Source organism: Prionailurus bengalensis, chromosome E1, assembly GCF_016509475.1.
Source record: "Prionailurus bengalensis isolate Pbe53 chromosome E1, Fcat_Pben_1.1_paternal_pri, whole genome shotgun sequence".
Lineage (NCBI taxonomy): Eukaryota > Metazoa > Chordata > Mammalia > Carnivora > Felidae > Prionailurus > Prionailurus bengalensis.
The window spans coordinates 11839808-11859130 of record NC_057347.1 but is presented as its reverse complement, the minus strand read 5'-3'; positions in this window follow the sequence as shown (position 1 = coordinate 11859130).

Genomic DNA, 19323 nt, shown 5'->3' with positions numbered 1-19323 from the left:
GTGGAGCCCAGATCGGCCTGTGCCCTTCCCACCAAGCTATGCTCCAAGAGAAAGAGGTATTTTTCCTAATTTGCTCAAAGGGGCTGTGTGAATTAATGGTTCCTTAAGGCTCTACCCCCAAACCCAGTTTTTATTCATTCATACAGTATACTCCATGCTCCTGCCTATGTCCTGCCTCCCAGCCCCCTCGAGTACCTCTCTTTTCATTAGTTCCTCTCTGCCTTCCAGGAAGCCAGCAGCTCCCCAAGGAAGTACTCTAGCTTGAGAGAGGCCTGCAGAAACCGGCAGGGACAGGGCTTCCAAGAAAGTCTCTGGTAAGCCTGAGCACCAGAGCCACTGATCTCCCGGATAAATGGGGGCAGACAGCAGTGAGTGAGTGGGCAGGCCCAGGAGAAACCAGTCGTGGGCGGCTGCAGAAATACTGACCCTGGACTCAGGGGGGGGGAATAATAGGCAATTAGCACCAGAGTGCCCCCATCCAGCCCCAAGCCCATTAAACACAGGACGACTTTAACCAAATCCTACCTTAAAGAGCTCTATTTAGAGGCAGCTTAGTATAAATTGTTCTGTAAAGAGAAAAAAAAAAAAATCCCAACAATCCAGGCAACAGAGCGGTTCCTAGTGGGAGTTGGTAATAGGTGGGTTGGAGAACCAGCGGGGGCCAGGGCCTTTGAAAAGCTCTGCAGGGAGAGTGGAGGAGGTCGTCAATTTCAATTCAGCCTGTTCTATTTCACTCTGTTCCAGGGCCTCTGCCTTCCCCCAGTCTCTTACGTATTTGGAACCAGAAAGGGTGCACAGTGAGCTGGGTTGCATCTCTGCCTGTGCACAGGGAGGTAATCCCTGGTCCAGGGAAGGGGGCCGTCCGGGGCCCAGGCCTGGATCAAGCATGAGTGTGGGACACTGATCACTCCCCTGTGCCTCGGGTTCCTTTCCCTTTGCTCACTCCCCTCTAGGCAGCACCGGAGCAGCTCACCCCTGGCTGCACCCGGAAGTCACCAGGTGAGTTTTCCAAATGCTGATGCCCGGGCCCCACCCTGAGATTCTCGTCAGTTTGTGTGGATTGGTGCCCTACAGTGGGCACAGTAAACGTTCCCGGGTACTTCCACATGCAGTACCTAAGGCCCGTCCTATCCCTGCTCTCTTGTGTGGTTAGCCACCCATATGGGCCTGGGAGACTGGCAGGTGCACCTTCCTAAACCCCAGGGGCAGTGGTTTTCAGAGTGGGTTCCCTGGAGCAGCAGTATCGGCATCGCTTGGCGATGCTTTAGGAATTCATATTCTCAGGCCCAGCCCTAGAGCTCTGGAATCAGAAATTCTTTTTGTTTGTTTATTTATTTTTGAGAGTGGGGGAAGGGGCAGAGAGAGAGAGAGAGAGAGGGAGACAGAGAATCCCAAACAGGCTCCGTGTGGCCAAGGAAGAACCAGATACGGGGCTCGAACCCACGAACCCATGAGATCATGACCTGAGCCAAAATCAAGAGTTGGACGCTTAACCAGCTGAGCCACCCAGGGGCCCCTGGAATCAGAAATTCTTGGTGGAGCCCAGCAGTATGTGCTTTAACAAGCCCTCCAGGGGATTCTGCTGGGCAGCCAAATTTGAGAATCCCTCCCTAGAATAATGATGGAATTATCAGTGCAGTTCAGCGCACTTCAAACTTTACCATGCACAGGACTCAATTAAAATATAAATTCCGGGGATCCCTGGGTGGCTCGGGCGGTTAAGTGTCCCGACTCTTGATTTCGGCTCGGGTCATGATCTTGTGGATCGTGGGATCAAGCCCTGAGTCGGGCTCTGCGCTGACAGAGTGGAGCCTGCTTGGGATTCTCTCTCTCTCCCTCTCTCTCTCTGCGCCTCTCCCACTCACGTGTGCACTCTCTCTCTCTCTTTCTTTCTCTCTCTCTCAAAATAAAATAAATACACTTTAAAAAAAGATTATAAAAAATGCAAATTCTGGGGCACCTGGGTGGCTCAGTCTGTTGAGCGGCCAACTTCGGTTCAGGTCCGAATCTCACAGTTCATGGGTTCGAGCCCCGCGTCGGGCTCTGTGCCGATGGCTCTGGGCCTGGAGCCTCCTTCGGATTCTGTGTCTCCCTCTCTGTCTGCCTCCTCTGCTTGCACTCTGTGAAGCAGCGGCGGGGGGGGGGGGGGTCTGTATTTCAGGCACAGCCCCAGGTGTGGCCGCTGGTCCGCGGACCACACTGAGCAGCTAGGCTGTAGCTACGTTGACTGAGTGCTTACTGTGTGCCAGGCACTGTGCTAGACCCTGTGCTTAAACCGTCTCATCTCAACCTCCCGGAAACACTAAGATGTAGGAAGTATTATTATTGAGAGATCACTCTCAATAATAGTGATAGGGAGAATCCATAGCATTCATCCATGGGAAGTATACAAAGACTCTCAGTGTATTCAGAGTTGTGCACTCACGGCCCCAGTCAACATCAGAACATTCTCATCCTTCTCAAAGGAAACGCGGATCCTCTTAGCCATCCCTCCCCCAGCCCCCAGCCCCCAGCCCCCGGCCCTAGGCAACCTACCTTCTCTATAAACAGATTTGCCCCTTCTGGACCTTTCACTTAAAAGGGATCATACAACACGTGGCCTTTTGTGCCTGGCTTCTTTCACTCAGCGTCATGTCTTCAAGGTTCATCCATGTTGTACTTTGTGGGAGTGCTTCACGCCTTTCTCTGGCTGAATATATTCCGCTGTTGGGTAGATCACAATTTGTGTATCCATTCAACTGTTGATGGACACTTGGGTGCTTTGCCTTTGGGGGAGAGCGTGGCTCGGGCTGCCGTGGACACCGGTCCACAGCAGTCCCGTTTCATAGATGAAGACACAGAGACTGAGAGAGGCCACACAACCTGGGCACTCCTTGCTCCAAGGTGCCTCCTTGCCAGCCGTCTCAGAGGCCCAGGTGGTGGCAATGCTCACGGTGAGTGGCGGCACGTTTGTTTCTGGAGAAGGAGCGAGGGGCTTGGAGGCAGGGCTCCCGGATCAGAGTGTTGGCTTAACTCCTTCCGGGGAGAACGGGGGCAATTTGTTTAAGTCTGAGCCTCAGTCTCCCCGGGAGACAAAGGATAAATCTGTTAGGAGCTGCCTATGGAGGAGGGGAGAGGAGGGGAGAGCGCGGGCAAAGCGTTCTTGGCAGGAGGAGGCACTCTGCACTGTCGGTGGGGCTGAAGTTCCTGGATCAGGGGCCAGAGGGGCCGAGGGCACTAACTGCAGCCTGTGATGTAGGACCCAGGGAGAGCGAGAGCAAGAGCGAGGAGAGAGAGAGAGAGATGGAGAGGCAGGCAGTGGGCGTGCCTGGTGGGGCAGGGAGGGGAGAGGAGGGGCAGGCTGCCAGAGGCAAGGCAATGAAGCTTTTCACCTCCTCCCACAGCCATTTACCCAGCCCCGGGGGTAATTGCCATCATTTCAAGGCTGGGTAATGCCAGGCAGATTAGGGAGGGAAAGGCTCCCTCGGCAAGCAGGAACATTAGGCACAGTTATAAATGTCAGCCTCTGACAGGAGCCGAAGCTTGAGGGCACAGCCTCCCAGCTGCCGGCCAGTCCCACCCCTTCCCCCCGTTTTGGGGCCAGGCTGGGCCAGGCCCCAGGAGCCTCTTGGGCTACTGCCCACCCCATACCTTACCTTCCACTCCCTGTGCCCTTCCGGCTGCTTCAGCTCAAGGTTCAGGCCCTGTTCCTGGTGCCCAGTATGTGCCCTTGGGCAAGCGTGTGCCTTAACCTGAGTCTCGTCTGCAAAAGGCTGTGAGCCTTGGCCACCGCCAGGACCTATTTTAGCCTCCCAGCACCACTATGGGGGGGACACTTCTACTATCTCCAGGTGTCGGGGGGGGACACTGAGGTTCAGAGAGGCGAGACCCCTTGTGGGCCTCAGTTTCCCCATCTGCAGAATGTGGACGTTGGGGAAGAAGAGGAGACCTCGGAGGGCACTGCCGGCCTCACAGTCTCTGTCCCGAGGAGCAGGGGCAGAGATCCTGGAAATCAGGCAGGACAGCGGGAGGCACGGGGAGCCAGGTTGAAGGCAGGCGTCTTCCAAAGTCATCTGTTCTGCTTCCGGCTTGGGGCCAGTGCTGCCGGAAGCCAGGAGTGTGGGCCCCCAGCTGGGGCGCTACCCAAGGGGACGGGGTGACGGGGGAGAGGGTGGGAGGGGAGGCACGTGGCAAACGGAAGCCAGACTGAAGTGGGGAGCTCCTGCCCCGCGCTGGGATCCCAGGGGGTCGCCACGCAGCCCCCCCACCCGCCCAGCAGCTATGGTGCCAGGTGTCCCCAGAGTCACCGTCGCAGGTGTCCCCAGAGTTAGGGTCAGGCCTGCTGATGGGCATGCTGGTGCCAGCACAGCCGATGCCAGGCGTGACCAAGACGGTCGTGTTTGAAAAGCGGAGAGACAGATGGAGAGGAAAAGGGAGTCAGGCACAGGGACGCATCTGCCGGAGGCGGTTTCCTCCCACCAGAAGAGCCTGGGGGGCGGGGGCGGTCCCTTCCTCAGGGCCTCTGCCCCGATCAGGGAGGTGAAGTCGGTCCGACCTGGGGCTCTAGGGCTGGTGATTCCTGGGAACCCGGGGAGAGAGAGAGAGAGAGAGAGAGAGAGACAGCACGGGTGGGGGAGGGGCAGAGAGAGAGAGAGGCAGAGAGAGAATCCCAAGCAGGCTCCACACTGTCAGCGCAGAGCCCGCTGCAGGTGGGGCCCAAACCCACGAACCGTGAGATCATGACCTGAGCGGAAGCCAAGAGCCCGACGAGAGCCTGACGCCTGACGCTTACCAGACTGGGCCACCCAGGCGCCCCTGCCCTTGCTTTGTTAAGCATCAGCGCATCTTTCCATCCCTCCGCCCACCCACTGATGTGTTTCAAAGGGAGTTGCCGGCGTGAAGATACTTCACCCCCAGACACTTTACCTGCCCATCATTAACCGGAGGTCAACACTCGTTAGTGGTTCTTCTCAAAGGTGATGCATACATACCGCGTCACGGACAGGTGTAAAATCCACTGTCGCTGGCAAGCAGCGAGCCTTGTGTAGCTCAGGCTCCTCCAAGATGCGGAGCATTGCCAGCTAAGCTTGCCCTCGTTCCTTCCAGTCGTTTCCGCCCGCTGTTTTCTACAGCAGCTACTGTTCTGGTCTTTTCCACCTTTGCTTAGTTTTGCCTGTTCTAGAACTTCACGTAAATGGAGTCACACAGCATGTGTTTTTCAGTGGTGGTGTGGGGCGGTGGGGGGGGGGGCTGGCTTCTTTTGCTGAGCGTATTTATTTTGACATCCATGCATGTTGTTGCCTAGACTCATGGGTCATTCTTTCTACTGCTAAATAGTATGCCACCGTGTAAAATACTCCATTTGCTTACCCGTTTCATCTGCTCACCCGTTTCTTTGAGATGTTCTCAGTTTGGGGCGATTCTGAATAAAACTACTGTGAACATTTGTGCACGAGTCTTTGTGTGGACATATGTTTGCATTTCTGTCGAGTAAATACTTAGGAGTAGAATTACTGGTCTTCTGTCTTTTATGCAATCAAATTAAAAAAAAAAAAAAAGAAAGGGGGAGTGCCTGTGTGGCTCAGTCGGTTGAGCGTCCGACTTTGGCTGAGGTCATGATCCCACAGGTCATGAGTTCGAGCTCCGCATCAGGCTCTCTGCGGTCAGCGCAGAGCCCGCTTTGGATTTTCCGTCTCCTTCTCTCTCTGCCCCTCCCCCACTAGTTCTCTCTCTCTCTCTCAAAAAATAAACATTAAAAAAAAAGAAAGAAAAAGAAAAGAGTGTAGGTAACCAAGTTGCAGAAACTTTGCTCAGTCGCCATCCTGTTGTTGGAGAAGCTGCCCCCCTCCGCCCTGGACAGTCCTCTGTGGGCTGTGGAGGAATGCCTGGCATTGAGACAGGCCTGGTTCAAATCCTGGCTCTGCCACTTGTAAACTGTGTGACCTTATGTGAGTTTTGAACCTCTCTGAACCTTAGTTCCTCCTCTGTAAACTGGATACAACGATGGCAGTCACTGGGTAGTTGCTGGGGAGCCCTACATCCCCCACAGAAGGGCGATGACATGCCCAGCCCAGGACTTGGCCCCACTGTGGGTGATGGCCAGCACAAGGCCCTTCTCCCCGCTTATTTAATTCAATTTATTCAACTCGTATTTCAAGACCCAGTGTCTTCTCATTGAAGCCTTTCCTGAAAGTCTGCATACAGTGAAAAGTGCAGACACTCACAGAACACTTAGCAGGAACCGCCTGACTCTACACGCCATGCAAACGGTAGGTCATTTTGTTCTCTCGATAACACCGTAACACAGTTTATCATCATGCCTATTTTATAGGCACAGAGAGATTCAGTGATTTGCCCAAGTCACACAGCAAGTAAATGGTGAACCCGCTCCGTGTAGCAGATCTCTATGGGTTGGCCTATTCTAGATATTTCCACATAAAGGCAATCATACAATATGTGGCCTGTTGTGTCTGGCTTCCTCTATTCATATAATGCTTTCATCTTCTTCTTCTTCTTTTTAATGTGTATTTTGAGAGCGCAAGAGAGCGCATGAGCAGGGGAAGGGCAGAGAGGGGGGCGGGGAGCTAGAGAATCCCAAGCAGGCTCCACACTGTCAGCGCAGAGCCCAACGCAGGGCTTGAACCCATGAACCGCGAGGTCACGACCTGAGCCAAAATGAAGAGTCGAACGTTTAACCAACTGAGCCACCCAGGCGGCCTTCCGCAGGATTCTTTCGAAGTTCATGCACGTTGCAACATGTGTCTGTATTTCATTCTTTCTCATGGTCAGGCGGTAGTCCGTTGAATGGATAGACGCCATCGTGTCAATCCGAGCATCTATCGATGGACATCTGGGCTGTTTCCACCTTTTGGCTACTGTGATAAGGGCTGCTACGAACATCTGTGCCCAAGCTTTTCTCTGAACTCCTGTTTTGAATTCTCCTGGGCATATACCGAGGCGTGGATTTGCTGGTCCCGTGCTAATTCTGTGTTTAACTTGTTGAGGAGCTGCCGAGCCGTGAGCTGGTGTTGAAATGCTCTCGGGTTGTAGCTGAAGATGTGGAGGACGAAGCGGAGGAGGGTTTTGCGATGCCGTGGGCCTCTTACTGAACGGGACACAGCGAAACAGCGTCACAAAGCTTTCGCAATCATCTCCGCTCTGCCAAGGCCCTTTCCACGCCGGCCATCCTGTCAGAGCCAGCTTGGGAAACCGAGCCTCCCTCCCCTTGCACCCCTGAGACCCAGGGCACATGTTCGTCCTCCTAGTGGGGCAGCCCTCTGGCCCTTCAAGGGTCCCCTCCAGAGACGGGGTGAGGATGTCTGTACCCCTTCTGGCTGAGTCCCACACACGGGCCAGGCCAGGGTGTTTGGAAGTGAGTGGGGGGCGTCCTGGGTCCCCAGGCAATGCCAAGGACGTCAGGGTCCCCCCCCCCCCGCAGCCCCCGCAACAGGTCCACGCCTGCCCTGCCCCCCCCACCCCCCCCCCCCCCCCCCCCACGGTCAGACCTGGGAATGCAGCCAAAAGCCAGCAGACGGTGCTCAGCAGAACCGGAAGAAAGAAGGCCGGGGAGCCTGAAAGTTCAGTCGCCAAACGCACACGGCACGTGAGCGCCCCACATGTCAGGGAGACAGTGTTGAGCAAAACAGGTGAAGTCCCTGCGTCATCTTTGGGGCCTGGTGCAAAATGAAACCGCGGGGCCCCTTGCTCAAGACGGGGGCAGCAGAGGCCCTTCTAACTGTACACAGGTCACGGGCCCTTGAGGCGGGCGCCGGTCCCTGCCCCGCAGAGAGGGGCGCGTTGCTACCCAGGGCAGGGGGATCAGGGGCGTGGGGCCTGAGCCAGGACCGCCCGTGGAAATGGCAGCAAGAATGTGGCGCAAGAGGAGACTTAGGAGAGCAGGTCCAGCTCCCACCTTGGAGGGGGGGAGATGGTGGTGGACAGAGGGGCTTGAAACTCCTGCAGCTGTGTGGGGCCGTGACTTCTTGCAGAAGGTTCTTGGGAGGGGGTGGGAAGAGTGCCTGGTGCAATTCTCGAAGGAGCCAGGTTGTTTTCTTCTGCCAGAGCCTGTGTGTGCAAAGCCCTGCCCCTGCATGGACACGTGCGGGGGAAGAAACCAGCAAGACTGGTCGGCCCTGCCAGCAAAATGAGAAACAGATGCCATGAGTCCCCGGGGCTCCAACAGCAGCCCAACAATTTGGCTCACATCCTGCAAAACAGCTTTTCAGAGCTGACGCTCTGACCTGTCAGCGGCTTCTAAGTGCACAAAGATGGATTCCTTGGGGCCGCACAGTTCTGTCTCTGGTTGGATTTCCTGGTTACGAAATGCGGTGAAATACACATGACGTGAAATGTACCGTTTCGACCATCATAACGTGCACGGTTCGTTGGCATTCAGTACACCTACAGTGTTGTGCACCCAGCACCCCTATCTGGTTCTCATACATCTCCAGCACCCCGAAAGGGAACTCCACACCCATCAGCAGCCTCCCCCTCTCCATCTTCCAGCCCCTGTCCCTATGGATGTGCCTATTCTGGACGCTTTGTACAAATGGAGTCCTTCCGTATCTGGCTGGGTTTCCAGTGAGCCCGGCTTCCATTTGTTGAGCAACCATGCCTCAGCCGTGTGTGGCTACGCATTTCCACCCACGCTGTCTCCTTTTGTCCTCACAACCCCAATGGCAGGCACGTCTTACAAGAGGAGAGTGCCAGGCTTCGGGGAATCAGCTCCGATAGCCAGGTGCCGCCACTCAAGGCCAGGTCTGTCCCCTCTGAAGCACTCCCCAGGACACTGTCCCCCTCTTCAGAGCTCACGGAGGGTAAGAGGTTGGGGCGAGCCCACAAAGCCACGTCAGCTTCTCTGTCTACAAAATGGGGCCAAGAGCCCTCTTCCGCCTGTGTTTCTCAGGTCCTGGCGGGGTCCCAGGCTCTGATTGATGTGAGGATGCTCTGTGAGCCAAGGGGCACCCTGTCCCGATGGGTGTCATCATCACGGATTAAGAGGGCCTCCATTCCTGCTCAGATCAAGGCTCTGTCCACACTGAGTGGACAGACAAAGCCGCTGATCCTTTGGGGAGGAGGAGCTCATCTAGAACATCCCCGGTGGAGGTGCAGCAAGGGTACAGGCTTCTGCTGTGACGTGAACGCCCATCTGAGGGGATGAACCTAATAAACACTCAAGACATGGCTCCTGGAGAGGAAGGAGGGAACAATGAAGGGACAGGGCTCCCTCACCCTGGGCCAGGACCTCCCACACACAGACATCTTGGATTTTGTACAAGCTGAACATAGTATCTATTCGACAATTAACTGTTTTAAAAATATAGACCATACGGGAACACCTGGGTGGCTCAGTCAAGTTAAGCGTCTGACTTTGGCTCAGGTCATGATCTCATGGTTTGTGGGTTCGAGCCCCGCACTGGACTCTGTGCCGACAGCTCAGAGCCTGAAGCCTGCTTCAGATTCTGTGTGTCTCTCTCTGCACCCCTCCCCTGCACACACTCTGTCTCTGTCTCAAAAAACAATAAACTTTTTTTAATGTTTATTTTTACTTTGGAGAGAGAGAGAGAGGGACAGAGTGCAAGTAGAGGAGGGGCAGAGAGAGAGGGAGGCACAGAATCTGAAGCAGGCTCCAGGTTCCCGAGCTGTCAGCACAAAGCTCGACCCGGGGCTCGAACTCACAAACCGTGAGATCATGACCTGAGCCGAAGTCGGATGCCCAACCGACTAGCTGCCCAGGCACCCCATCAAAAATGAATAAACATTAGAAAAAAAAAAAAAAAGACCACACAGAAACTCGTACACAAATGTTCATGGCAGCATTATTCACAATAAAAGAGCCCAAAGGTGGAAGGAACCCAAACGTCCATCAGCGTCTGAATGGGTCAACAAAATGGGGTCCATCCATACAATGGGATATCCTTAAAAAGGAAAGAACTTCTGTCACATGCTACCCAGTGGATGAAACTTGAATTCATTATGCCCAGTGAAAGAAGCCAGGCATAGAAACGTGCATCCTGCATGATTCCATTCATAGGAAATGTGCAGCACAGGCAAATCCATAGCAACAGAAGGCAGATGAGCTGTTGTCAGGGGCCGGGGGGGGGGGGGGGACAGGGGGGACGGGGTGATGGCTAATGTGAGCAGGGTTTCTTTTGGGGGTGAAGCAAATGTAAAACTGACTAGTGATGGCTGCACAAGTCTGTGAATAGCCTGCCCATTACTGCATTGTGCACGTTAGGTGGGTGAATTGCATGGCATGTGAATTATATCTTAATAGCGCTGTTTAAAGAATAAATCAAAGACTTGCTAATGAGTCCGCCTCTGCACCCACTTTATTCCTGACAGTGGGTGGTTTACAGCTATCCCCTTTCCTCCCTCAATCCCCCCCCTTCACTTATTTGCTCCACACGGACCTTCTTAGATGCCCGGTCCACGGTGGAGAGACCCCCACTAAGCACCAAGCCCTCGTGAGGGCCCCGAGCCCAGGCCGCCCACACCCACCGCACAGGGTGACCTCTCACAGACCCGGGTGGCAGTGTCCCTGTCCAGTGGCCCGGCTGGTTCAGAGAAAGGGCTTTCACTTTGAGGTGTGTGTCCCAAACAACACAAGGAGAACCACATCAGAGCTCAAAGGGGTCTAACACCCCCATTTTATGGCCAGAAAAGGCCACGTGGCGCAGTACTGGGGGGGGGGGGGTAGCAGAGCTGGGCACGTGGGGCCTGTTGGCTCCAGAAGCAGACGGCCTCAGGGAGCTCCAGACAGCCTCTGCCTCTCACCGCCCCCTCCCTTCTTCTCCCCTACTTCTCCACTCCAGCTCTGAGCAGGATTCAATTCAGAGTCATCCTGAGCCCACTGCAGGGGTGGGGGTGGGGTTGAGGCAGGGGTGGGGCCCAATAGCCCTGCAGCCCTCCTCATTTCCTTCACACCTTTAAAGAATTACCTCTCCTTGGGGCGCCTGGGTGGCTCAGTCAGTTGAGCGTCTGGCTTTGGCTCAGGTCATGATCTCACGGTTTGTGAGTTCGAGCCCCGCGTTGCGCTCTGTGCTGACAGCTCAGAGCCTGGAACCTGTTTCAGATTCTGTGTCTCCCTCTCTCTCTGCTCCTCCCCTGCTCATGCTCTGTCTCTCTCTCTCTCAAAAATAAATAAACATTAAAAAAAAAAAAAGAATTACCTCTCCTTAGCACCATTTGCATTTTAGCAGGGAAACCGAAAGGAGGCTCTAAGGCAGAAGAAGTTCCCTATAGACGCTTCTTCCCAGTAAACACTCTTGTTTGGTCAGCAAGGTGGGGGGAAGGTACTAGAATCCTCCATTGGTCCGCCTCAAATACTAAATCACTGGCCAAAACTAAGCTCCCCAAGGGATCTTTTGTTCCCAGAACTCATGGCAGCTGGAGAAGAAGAACACTGCCTCGCCCCTCAGGGATCCTGGCCCAGTACCTCATGGTGTCCTGGACACAGAAACAGTTTCTAGCCCAAGGACGTGGCGGCGGGCGGAGGGGTGGCCGGGACAGGTGTCAAAGCCCCAGAAGGGTGAGGAGGGCAGTGGCTGAGTAGGATGTGGTTCAGCTCAGGGGACCCGATGAGTAGCGTGGGAGGGTCTTGGGAGGCAGGTGCCTCATTGTTGGAGGAGAGGGTTAGGGATAGGGAAAGGGACAAACCCCGATGAACCCTGAGATGCTGGCTTTGAGGGGTAGGGCTACCTGCCACCCCAAACCTCCCACTTTGGCAGAAGGATTATTTTGAGCCGAAGGCAATCGAGAAGCAGATATAAAAAAGCTCTCTGCCCTCCCCCATTTGCTTAAAAGTAGTACGCAAATTTGCCAAGGTGCCCTCTCCCCCCTCTATGAGGAAGGACCCGAGTCCATCACCAGAGACAACTCTAGATCCTTATCAGTCCAGGGAAGGCACCAGAGGAATCTACATGATAGACCTTACCCACTAGGCCTTATCTTCTATTTGGTCTCCCATGTATTTACCTTCCCACAGTTCGCTGACCCCGAAGTTCAAAGTCCTTGTCCTTTGTCTTGTCACTTCTCCGAAAATGTATTGTCCTTTTGTGCACATGCCTATGGGCAGAGTTCCACCCCTTTTTGTAGTAAACTGATTTTTCTCTTGTTCCTCTGTCTTTTGTCAGTCTAATTTACAGGGTCCCGCTGGAAAACCTAAGAGGGTAGAGGGGGAAAAAACCCATTAAATTTCCCCTACACTTGGAAATGAAGGTCTCCATGAAAACTGAAGGTTTTCAATATACATAGGTACATATAGGAATAAATATACAGATACTATTAACGGGGAAACAAACAGAAAAGAGCCCCTTGGGCTAAGCCCCACGGTCAGTGAACCAAGACTCAATACCTAACTCAACTGTAGCTTCAGCCTCCACCACAAAAGTAATCTTTGGCCAGTCAATCTGGAATTACTTATTGTTTATGTGGTTCTATTTCTGGGCCCTCTATTCCGCTGATTATTGTTTTAAGCCACCAAGTTTGGGGTCACTTGTTACACAGTAGATCATCGTGAGACCGATCGTCCTGACTTGGGCTTCCTGAGAGCACCTTCCGAGTCCGCTGCCGGCACCCAAGCCCTTGTCTCACTTCTGCCTTTGGAGGAAACTCCAGCCAAGACAAGTAGGTCACTGAGGACTTAGGGACAACCTGATGTCCCACCCCTGAGGATTTGACAACATGGCGGCAGGGTCGTTCCACCGAATCTAACACAACAGTGAACTACAAGAACTAAGACCACCTCAACCAGCTTGAAGAGGTCTCCCAAACCTAATGCGAAATGGAAAAAAGCAAGCTACGGAAGGATAAGTCCAGCGGGAAGCTCTTTATAAGTTGCAAGTAAACACACGAAGCGATATGAGGTGACCTTTACGGACATGTACACACGACACATAGGAGCACAGAAGCACTCACGAGAATAAGAAACGCCAGAGCCCCAGTAGTGGTCTCATCCAGGCACAGAGGGAGCAGGGGAGGGGCTGGGAGGGCCACAGAGGGGCCCCCACTGGATTTCATTTCTTTATGACAAACTGAAGCAAATAGGAAGATAAAACTTATTGGCGAGCACGCAGGTGCTTGTCACGTTATCTTGTGTTCTCCGGCCTCTGAAAGTGTCTCGCTTTGCTTCAGCCAGGGTGAACGGGTTTCTGCTACCGGCCCAGCTCAGAGCAGTAGCCAGGACGAGCCTGACTCACGTTCCCCAGAAATGCTCCTCAGGCCTCCGGCCAAGTCACAGGAAGCAAGACAAGAGGCCTCCGCGCACACACGCGACCGCTCTGCCCAGCGTCGACTGCCTCCCACTCAGTGCCTGCTATATCTGCAACCCTCCAGAGCTATTAGCTACAATAGCTCCCCTAAGTAGGTCACAATGATTATCCCCCTTTTAGGGGTAATGGCAATAATAATAACAATAATTGTGCTGCCGCAGGTCGCTACTTAGTGTTCCGCTGTTCTCCGAACTGCTTGGACACTTGACAGGCCCATGTTGGTACGAAGCGGTTCAGAGAGGCAGGGGGTTGGCGGTCCACTTAGTAACTTTCTAGAAGGATCAGAGGATGAGTGAGTCCTCCAAGCTGCCCCAAGGTCCCACTGGACTTCTGTGGGGGGCACAGGGAGGGAACCCAGGGCGCCTCACTCAACAGAGAGTGAAGTGGGCTTCAGGCCGGGGGCAAGTTGTGGACCCGCGCGGTTCCTCTTTGCCTAAGCTCTGGTATCAGTGCCACCTACCTACTCCCTTCTTATAGGGAATGTCACCCCCGTCACTCCATGTGGCTCTGGGGAGGCTTTCGGGCACAGCTAACCTACCGTAGGGGCGAACATGGGAACCCAGGACATGTTTTCCAAAGAGCACATTAGGAATTGGAAATCCAGGCTGCAAATGGAAGTACAAAGTCATCTGAGGGTCACAGTGGACCACAAGATAAAATTCAGGTCAGCAAGGTAATGCTGCCTTTAAGAAAAAGAAGCAGGCAGAGCGCCAGTCGGGACCCTAATGTCTGGGGGCAAACAAAGCTATTCTCATTATGTTCAGGAGAGGTGGACTCCTCATGAAGACGAATGAAAATGCCCGGACCCTTGAAGGGGGATCTAAAGGAACTGCCAAGAGGTCAAAGGCTCGGGACCAGGAGCGGAGAAAACCAGAACCTCTGCCCATCCTGGACCTACACAATGCTGAGAGTGACTACCTCCTTGCCCACCCAGATCTGGCCCTGACTTGCCTCCCCTCACTTGAGCTCTCTTACAGTTTTACTGGTCAGTTATACCTCAATAAAGCTGGGGAAAGAATCCGAATCAGACCTGCAGATGTCTGCCCACCGGCTGCTGGGCGGGGGGCGCGACATCGTGTCTTAGCTGTCGCTATTTACCTTTGGAGGGATGAGAAAATGCAGATCCAGAAAGATACAGAGGCCTGCCTACAGGTCGCACAGCTGGCTAGGGGGGACTCGGTGGCACTTGGACCCAGTGTGTTCTGATGCCAGAGCCTGTGTCCCTCACCACCGCTCTACCCTGCCCTCCCAGCTCACCCTTTCCCCCCTGCCCACACTCTCCCTGGGCCCCTGGCTCTGGTCCTAAACTCTGGATCCTAAAGCTGATTAGGCCTAAGTGGTTTCTCTGCTCACAGCCCGGCCCTGTCCCCGCAGCCTGCTCCCCGGGCCAGAAGAGGGGAGCGTCCAATGAAAAGCAGAGTCCCTGCACAGAGCCCTCACACTGGCCACACGGGCTGAGGTGCCCTGGCCACTGCTCTCCTTCCGGCCCGGTTGCCTGCCCATCCTCCCTGCTCACATTGTCCCTGCCAACGTACTCACGGTCCTGCCTCAGGGCTTCTGCATCGGCTGTTCCCTACTCTGTCTACCATGCTTTTCCACCACACATCCCCAGATCTTGCCCCTCACCTCCTGCAGGAAGAGAGGCAGCCAGCGAAGGGACTGCCGTCGGGAGCCTGGTGATGTGGCCTTGTCCTGTTCTCATCCTCCCACCACATGTCCCCGGTCAAGCCCCCCGCCCCCAAGAGCCCTCAGCCCCGGGAAGACCACCCAGAATGAGCTCCTCACAGGAGACCGTGCCTGCCTTGGCGCCCAGAGGTGGGCACGGAACATTTCTTTGCCTTTCCCACGAGATCAGGCCAGAGGAGCTCCCGGGGGCCTGTCTGCCCCTAGGTTTTCCTTGCCTCCTGACTCACCCTCGGGTTTCCCCACCTTCCTCAGGACCCAGAGTTGCTGAGCTCCCGGCCCCAACCTGGCACGCTGGAGGCGGCTTTAAGAGATTCACAACTCCCCGAGTGCAGTGTCCATAAGGCGGCCCCCCGGCTCGGTGGAGGTGTGTAACCGCACGCGTGTGGGGTCTGCGTCACGATCAGATGTAACCACAGACACCCCCGCCCAGGCGTGAGGGGAAGGAGAGACCAGGCCCCGGGGCGCACGTGGGACCTATGCCCTCGCGTGAGCGTGGGGGCGTGTGCGTGAGGTGCAGACGGACGGTATTTACGCAGGAACCTCCTCTCCGTGACGGGGCACACGCGTGTGTACGGGGGGGGCGCACCCCAGGGAAACGGCACCTCAGAGGAGCAGGGGTGGGAGCGAGTAGGGGCCTGGGCGGCCTTCTGGGCTCTCAGTCCTGGGTCTGGAGGGGAGAAGGGAGCTCTCGGGAACCGGTGGAAGGTGCTCATACTCCAGAAAAGCTTGAGCACAGGGGGCTGGGCCTCTTGGGAGGAAGGGAGGGGCGGATAAAGCCAGAAGCTGTGAGATGAGGTGTAGGGCCCGGGGAAGGCATGGGGGCGACCCGTGACCACGAGCGGTGTTCATAACTTTTGGAGCCTAGGTCAAAGGGGGTGAATATCCACAGCGGGGAAGGAAGGTCACAGGTGAAGGTAGCAGAATGTCAGGGCTGTCTTGTACCAGGGGAGTGGGTGAGGGGCACCCCCTTCCAGTGCCAGAGTCTCCACTGGCCCACAAGATGCCCTCGGGTGAGGTAGAAAATGGATCCCCTGAAGGTAGATGTCACCCCCAGGGCGCAGGGCTTGGATGACAGCGTCGACTAGATTTCAACCACCACCGTCCCCTTGGAAGGATGCCATTGGGCGGGACACAACCTGCACGACTGTACACGGCAGGGCTCATGGAGGCACACAGGCCAAGGTCAGCTCTGGTGAGAACGTGGGAGTTGCGGGGACTTGGGGGGCAGGGAGAGGCCGGGGGCATCTCGGGAAGGCCTTGGAGACATGCAGTCTGGTTCACCACAGTGGTCACGTGCGCCTGGCCAGGCTGCAGATCGACAGACACCCCTGCACCCGGGGGTGAGGTCCACACCCTCATACCCATGGGGCCACCACAGCTCAGGAGCCTGTGGTCTTCACCTTGGGCTGGGACTGGACACCGTGTTGGAGACCGAAGACAGGAGAGAGCCCTGCCTTCTACTGAAAGGGGAAATGTGCAACCACACAGAACAGGCGTGGGACGATCACGTTCCTCCCAAAGCCAACGACAGAGTCACCCTAGGAGCCAGCAACCCCACTCCTCGGCGTCCACCTGAAGGAACTGAAAACAAGCGTTCCAACAAAACCCTGCACATCCACACTCGTGGCACGTTACTCACAACTGCCAAAAGACGGAAACCACCCAGCGTCCATCAACGGAGGCACGGGTGACCCAGACGTAGCGTCCCTGCAACGGAATGCGAGTCCTCCGTAAAAAACGATGAACCTTGAGGACATTATGCTGAGTGAGAGACAAGAACAAAGTCACAAGAGGATAAGTCCTGTGTGATGCCGTTTCCATGAGATGTTCTTAACGGAAATCCGTACAGCTAGACAGAGGCTGGTCGTGCAACGTTGCGAGTGCATGAAATGCCACCGACTTGTGTGCACTTCAAAACGGCTAATTTTATGTTGCGCACCTCAATTAAAAAAATGATCAAGAAAGCAAATGAGCAACGACCACAGCAGTCTACAGAGCTTCTTACAGACCAGGGCAGGGGCGGTGTTCTAACTATTCACCAACAGCACTGCAAGATGCTGGCCAAGCCAGTCCTTCCCTGACGGCTTGTGGGGAATCCTGGAGGGGGTCCTGGAGGAAGAGGAAGAGCCCTGGTTTGGGCTATGAATTTCTTTCTTTCTTCCTTCCTCCCTTCCTCCCTCCCTTCCTTCCTTCCTTTCTTTCTTCCTCCCTTCCTTCCTTCCTTCCTTCCTTTCTTTAATGCGAGCAGAGGAGGGGCAGAGAGAGGGAGACAGAAGATCCAAAGCGGGCTCCACGCTGAGAGCACAGAGCCTGACACGGGGCTTGAGCCCATAACCGCGAGACCACGACTTGAGCTGAAGTCGGAGGCTCAACCGACTGAGCCACCCAGGGCTGTGCATTTCTAAGTATGAAGGTATTCCAGTGTTTTCTTCTGCTGAGCATCAGCCCTGGGTAAGGCTATGTGTGAGGCAGGCTCCCGGAGGGGCCCTGGGCAGGAGGAGGGGCTGAGGGGCATCAGGGTTCTGTGGGTCAAACCAGCAAATAAGCCGGAGTGGACAGATGATGGTTCCAGCCAGCCAGGGCTGGGATTCCGTCTCCCACCTGGCAGGGGGGTCAAATAAGACAACCACGAAGAGCCGGGGTCCCGGGAGGCAGGCTGCGGAGGGCAAGTGTCTAGCTGGCCCCCCTGCCTTTGATTATTTATCAGAAGCGGCTGGAAAAGAGGCTCCGGTGCCCAGAATAGCAACGGGCCATCCAAACAGAGGTTTCAAAAATATACCCGGGAGAAAAAAAAATCAACTTCCTTGCGCCCACACTCCACCTCAGGTGTATTCACGGGGAAACAACGGAAGCCTGGTCCAGGGAGGCCTGGAGGATGTTTGCAGGGGCCCCCAACTCCCGCCCGCCCCGCGCCTCTCTGCACGCTCCCAGCTCCCTGCTCCCTCGGCGGTGCCCAAGCAGCACACACGTTCCCCCCCCCCCCCCCCCGCCCCGTTCTCCGCGCTCTGAGGGCAAGTTGGCAGCGGCTGCCTTTCAATTAACACTGCAGACTCGAAATGGGGGCTTAGGGGAAAGAGGCGGGTGGAGAGGGAAGAAAAACCAGCCGCACATCGGCAGCTGGGCGAAGCCACCTGCTTCAAGTGGGGCGGTGAAATTTCAGGACCCCCCCCCCCAGGTCCGGGAGCGGGGTGAGGGCAGGCTGCGGCACACTCTCCCTGTCCCCGCCTCACCCCTGGCATCCATCCGCGCTCTGCACCCCCCACCCCTGCCCCAGGAGGCTGGCCTGCACTGACCCCCTGCCCGTGGGGTGGGACCAGTGGGGGGAATGAGTGTGGGCTGCAAAGAGTCTGGGGCGCTTGTCCACCGGCTCCCTGCCAGGCCGAGGGCTGGCGGGGGCTGCGTTCTCTGCCGAAGACGGCTCTCTGCTCCCTCCTCTTGCCCTTCAGGCCTAGGGGTGGTGGCAGGCCCCACTTTTGCTGGCCCCGGGGCACACTGGTTTCCTCCGACGGTGCTGCTTACCAGTTCAACCCTATACACTTGTCCCTGGTCACCTGTTGCAACTGTGAGCTTGTTATTTCCCGCCAGGACAGCCTGACTGCTGTCCCAAATGCCGCCGAAGGAGAGCGGCTTCCCCTGGTCCCTGAGCCCGTCACCAGGCAGGCTCGCAGGAGGGTGACCAATGTCACCTACCCCCCAACACAGGCCAGGGCTGAGTCTGTCAAGGACTTCAGGCTGTCTAACGCGCTCTGTATTTTTCCCAACTACCTGAGACGTGGGCACCGTCATCCCCATTTCCTAGGTGAGGAGACTGAGGGTCTGAGAGGCCGTAGAACTTGCCCAAGGTCCGGAAGGTCGGCAGCGTCAGAGCTGGGCCTGGGGCCACATCTCCATTTCCTAACCCCAAACACCTCTGCCCCCGAGGAAACCCAGAGTCCGGACAATGACGTGGAGGCGGTGCTGTTGGCGTCACCCAAGCACTGTCACGCACGCCCACGGCAGCACGGAGAGTTGCGTCGCTTACCTCTTTGGGCCTCAGTTCCCCAGCCAGAACATGGGGCGTGCAGAGCCCCTCATGAGGGTAAAATGAGGGTGACGGGAGCAGAGCTGAGGGCACCGGACGTAGTAAGCGCTCTGCGAGGGACTGTTTCCCTCCACCCCCCCGCCCCCCCTTCCTCCCCGCTTCTGCTTCTTTGGAGGACCCGTGAGACTGTGGACAGGAAAGGGCTCAGGACTCGGTTGGCAGCATCCAGGGAATGGGAAGCGCCGCATCGACTCTGTCCAAGTCACCGACTCCAAGACGGCAGGGAACTAAGAGTGAACCCTGGAAGGCCTACGTGTGCGGCTGGGTGACCCCTCTTACCCGCACGGTGGCTTTGCAAGAGGCAGC